General features: G+C 53.9%; 1 long non-coding RNA gene across 1 annotated transcript; it reads left to right on the forward strand.

Moving 5' to 3' along the window:
• Positions 1-55: 55 nt before the first annotated feature.
• LOC117797663 lies at positions 56-4916 on the forward strand. The gene is made up of 3 exons (XR_004622642.1): positions 56-549; positions 1364-1466; positions 4835-4916. It is a non-coding gene; the product is annotated as an uncharacterized LOC117797663 (long non-coding RNA).
• Positions 4917-4938: the final 22 nt, after the last annotated feature.

Consider the following 4938-nt stretch of genomic DNA (forward strand, 5'->3'; position numbering starts at 1 on the left):
ATTGTTTTTTAGAGTAGAAAGTTAGAGCCCCTGGAGGGGAAGTAATTTGCCAAAGGCTGGTGGAGCTGAGTTTATTTCATCATTCTTTGGGGCAAAGACTTGCTCTGGGGCAAGGCTGAATCAATCCCCGGCCCCTTCCCTCAGGACCCACAGTGGTCAGTGAGGCCAGCCATCTACTTCCCCTGCAGTGGTTGTCTTTCTCTGTCCCCTGGAGAGGAGGTTTCCCGGGAGGGCCTGTGGGCAGGTGCTGTGAGGAGGCTGTGCCAGGGCTGAAGGTCTTGGTGGAGCCCACAGGCACCACCCTCAGGCAAAGGGCAGAGCCCAGCCTGACAGTAGCTCTGCCATTCTGCAGCCCTGGGCTCCTGCAACCCTCCCAGCCAGAGAGGTATGCCTGGAGTCCGCTGGAAAGTGTTTGTCTCTGCCCCAGGCTTACCCTCTTGTACCCCTAGATAATCATCTCCTAGAGAAGGCTGAGTTGCTGGCCCGGATCTCAGAGAAGCTGCAGCCAGAGCCAAATGATGTCACTCCTGCGACCCTCCAGGGCCCCTGGTGAGTGTATGAGTGTTCCCCGTTACAATGGGCTGCCTATGCCTGGGCCCTGCCCTCACTGCCTATGCCGGCTTCATTTTCTCCCTGGCATCTCATTGGCCCTTAAATGCTACCCAGGGGAGGGAGGAGGTGGGCTCTTGAAACTTCCTCCAAGCCAGCTGTTTAGAATGTCCTTTCTCCACCTTTCTCGGTCCATCTTTGCATTTTGTATCATCTCTTCCCTTCCCACCCCCACACTCCTGCCTTTTCCCCTCCTCTTTTTTTGTCTCCCTGATCCTTACCTGAGGCCTACAGAAAGGGTCTTGCTACATATTCCAAAGGGGAAGTGTAGATGAGAACCAGGAATAGGTTGGGCCTCAGAGTTGGGAGGTGGTGCTTTTTTTCTTTCTTAAATAAAGATTAATTTGACAGAGAGCGCGTGCATACACACACACACACACACACACACACACACACACACACACGCACGCATGGGGAGTGGCAGGGAGAGGGAGAGGGAGGAGCAGGGAGCCCAATGTGGGGCTCAATTCCAGGACCCTGGGGTCATGAGGAGCCGAAGGCAGATGCTCAACTGACAGCCGCCCAGGCTCCCCTGGGGGGGCTACTTAAGGAGGGTCCTCGCTAGTGAACCCCAGGCCTGGGGAAATCCCAGAGCAGAAGAGTCGTGGGCAGTTCCAGTTTCTGGAGACTTGCTCTTTCCTCTACTGGCTTCTGGCTTCCACCTTCCTTAGGAGAAAGTTCATGGTTTTGGTTTCAGGCTTTCTGTGTTCACCCTGTGGCTGAACCAATGAACACTGTTCTTACTGGTTGGCAGGGAGGAGGAATCGGGGCCTGACTCAGACCAAGTCCTGTCACCAACCACTCTGAGGGTGAAGTGGCAAGAGGAGGAGGAGAGGGTCCGGCGGGACTGCGGTGAGGTAGGCTGGGCAGGGGTCTGAGAGAGAATGGCGTGGGGCCAGAATCCAGGACCCCAGGGGCCAGGGGATGTGGTCCGAGGGATCCGGCAAGTGAGAGACATTCCCCCAATCCAGTGCCAGAGTGCTCTCTGGCTTGGTTCTGGCAGCCCAGGAGGAGGTGGTCTCCAACAGCAGCTAGAGGAGGTGAGGTGAGAGCTCGGAGAGGAGGATGAGGTGCCCAAGGCCCCCTTCCGGCTGGTCCCGCCCGCTGTGTTCACAGCCTGCCTCCCCAGCCCTGGGGCCTAGCACTGGCTGACGCACAGCGCACACTTGCAGACTACAGGGAGCCGGCCCCCTCCACGGCAGGTGCGCCACCTCTGCCTGACACCGCTGCCCCCGCCCCGCCGTATCTCTTGGCTGCAGTTTCAACACAGTGTCCTGCTTTTCTTCTCTTTTCTGTAGCGGTTGCTTCTGACTTCCTTCTCTGGTTCCTTTCCTCCTCCCTTTAAATGTGGGTGTTCCTTGGAGCTTGGGTGGGTTCGCAGACTCCTGTGCCTCAAGGACCTGTCTCCGGCCTAGCCATCTCTCCTGAGTTCCGCACTCTTCGGTCAGCTGGGGTTCTTGGACAACTCATCTAAAATCAGATTCCCCGTCTCCCCCACAGTATATGGCCAGCATCACATGGAGAGGTGACTCCTGCAGGTGTTGGCCTAAGCATTATTTCAGCTAATCCTCTACAACTCTAGAGCAGGAAACTGAGGCTTAGAGAAGTGGAGCCAGGATTTTTCCATTCATTCTTTCAACAAAGATTTATTGACAATTGTCATGTCCAAGGCACAAGATAAGAACGAGACCCAGCCCCATGGAGCTTGCAGTCCAGTGGAGGAGACTGATAGGCCATAAACACATGCCTAGTTACAGCATGCCACCTTACCTGCCCAACGAGTGTGCGAATGGGGCTATGGACCCAGAGAGAGCCTCTCCCTCAGAGCCCTTGTTGTAGTTGCCACTTGACATTTGAGGCACTTTCTGGGCTGTGAGATCCCCAAGGCCTGGGATGCCCTTGCTTTGCTTCCACTTATCCCTGGGGTCTGTCTCCACAGTCCATGCTAATGGATATTCGTAGACTAAATGATGGATGAGGAAGACCCCCCACCCCAGCTGGCAACCAGGGGGCACCTCTGGTCCCTCTCAGCCCTTCACCCTGAGCTCTGGATCCTGCCTCCAAATTCATCCACTCTCTGTTGGCCTGGCCCAAGTTACCCTCCTCTCTTCCTGGATGACTCCTCCCTTGGCACTCCCATCCATTCTCCATAGAGCACTCACAATGAGAGAGAGATATATATGTATGTATGTATACACACTCACACTCACACACACACACACACACACACACATAATTTAAAGTAGCCTCCATGCCCAATGTGGGGCTTGAACTCAAGACCCTGAGATTGAGAGTCCCATGCTCTATCAATTGAGCCCCCAGAGTGATATAATTTAATAACAAAAAGATCTCCCTTCAAAAAAGACAATACAGACGTACATGCATGTGAACATTTCAAGAGAACAGAAGCCCATCAACTAAAGAAGTGAAGGCCCCTTCACCCTTTCCCCCATTGTCAGTTTGGGATACATCTTCCAGAGCCCTTTAGCCTTCCCAATGGAGTTCTCCAGCCTCCTGTTGCACTTCCTGCCACTCTCCCTGTCTCTGAACTCACAGTCCCCTTTGTCTGGGACACTTCCACAAACCCCTTGCCCTCAGCACTTCCTCCCTGGCACTTCCTCAGACACACACCAGTCAGTTCCCACTGGATAAGTCAGGGGATGGGGAGTGGCTTTTTCTTTAATTCTTAGTACTGTTTCACATATCGCAACAAGCATGTATCATTACTATTATTTTTTATTTTACATCATTATAGATCACAGGAAGTTGCAAAGACTGGCTACTTCTTATGTGCACACAGGAAACTGATCAGGAAACATATCGGTGTGAGACGTACATATATTTGTCACGTTGTTCCCCTGTGTAGGTTTGTGGGACCGGCAATATACAGCACGATTTCATCACCACAAAGATCTCCCTCTTGCTACCCTTTTTGGCCACAACTCACCCCTCTCCCCCAACCATCCCTACCCCTGCAACCGCTCATCTGTTTTCCATCACTATTATTTGGATTTTGAAAAGCCTCCCCAAATATTGAATAACAGAATATCAATGAAAGTAAATGACAGGCAAGGAAGCAGAAGTGGAGGTCAGACTGCTCAGCGGTGGAAGGACCGACAGACGTTAGGAGTTGGGCCAGCTGCAGGCGCAGGAACGCGCGCAGGGAGATGGGTCAGTGCAGCTGTGAAGCACTGGCCTCGCTCCTCAATCCGTCCGGCACCAGCCCGTGGGAGAAAGAACACAGGGACATGTTAGCGACCAGAGCCCCAACCCTGGTTATTTCCTCGTGCTCCTCTCGTCACACTGGTGGGAACTCTTTTGCCTGAGGTCTGTCTCTTCCACTGACCCCTCAGCTCTAAACAGTGGGACTTGACCTTCCTCTCGTGGCTTCCCCAGCTCTTGGTTGAAGGATTGCTGAAAGAGGCAGGGGCCTGATGAGGTGACCCTCACCACCACTCCTGGGCTGGGGGCAGCTCCAGTATTCAGCGTGGCCTCTATGCTCCTGGAGCCCATTCTTCTTCTTGCCCTGTGCCTCTGCTTAGGGCTCCTGGTTGTTCTCTGGATCTACGCTTGGGTAGGCCAGGGTTAGAGAAGCAGGGAACAGAGCCCACATCCCTTGAACCTTTCCTGTAGGCCTGTCCTGTAGTTGAAGCATCCTGTTAAGTGGCCGGCCAATTAGCTGTGTAACTTTGTCAAGACACTTAAGCTCTCTGTGCCACTGTCTTCGTCTGTAAAATCGGGGAAATGGCAGAACCTACCTCATGCTGTTGTTAAGGTGATTAAAAGTCAGTATGTGTGTAGCGCTCAGAACAGGGCATGACACACATGTGCTATGTAAATGTCTGCTATTATCTGAAATATTACTCCTTCTAATAATTCTACATTACCCTGTGAAGTAAGTACTATCATTCCCACTTCACAGGTGAGGAAACAGCAGGTTCCCAGAGGCTAAATGACTACCCCGGGGTCACAGAAAATAAGTGGCACTGCCAGGACTGAAACTCAGGTGTTAGACTCCAGAGACTAAGGCCCTTCCACCGGTCCACAAAAAGAGCAGGGCGTTCCTGGGCAGGACCTAGACCCGTCTGAACGTCTGCTTTCTGTTCAGGAAAAGGGTGGGTGGGTGGAGTACAGACTCTGTTCCAGCAGGCCGGGGAGGGGCAGGAGGCGCGGTGGGAGCCCTACGGAGGCGCCCCCGCCCACCTTCTGGCCCCTGGCCCCCCAGATGGCCTACCAGGCGGTGGAGCAGAGCGCTGCGCTGGGCGCCTTGGAGTCCACGCTGGAGGAACAGCAAAGCAGGTGAGGCGCGGGCCAGTGCGGGGGGGGGGG

Source organism: Ailuropoda melanoleuca, unplaced genomic scaffold, assembly GCF_002007445.2.
Source record: "Ailuropoda melanoleuca isolate Jingjing unplaced genomic scaffold, ASM200744v2 unplaced-scaffold10890, whole genome shotgun sequence".
NCBI lineage: Eukaryota > Metazoa > Chordata > Mammalia > Carnivora > Ursidae > Ailuropoda > Ailuropoda melanoleuca.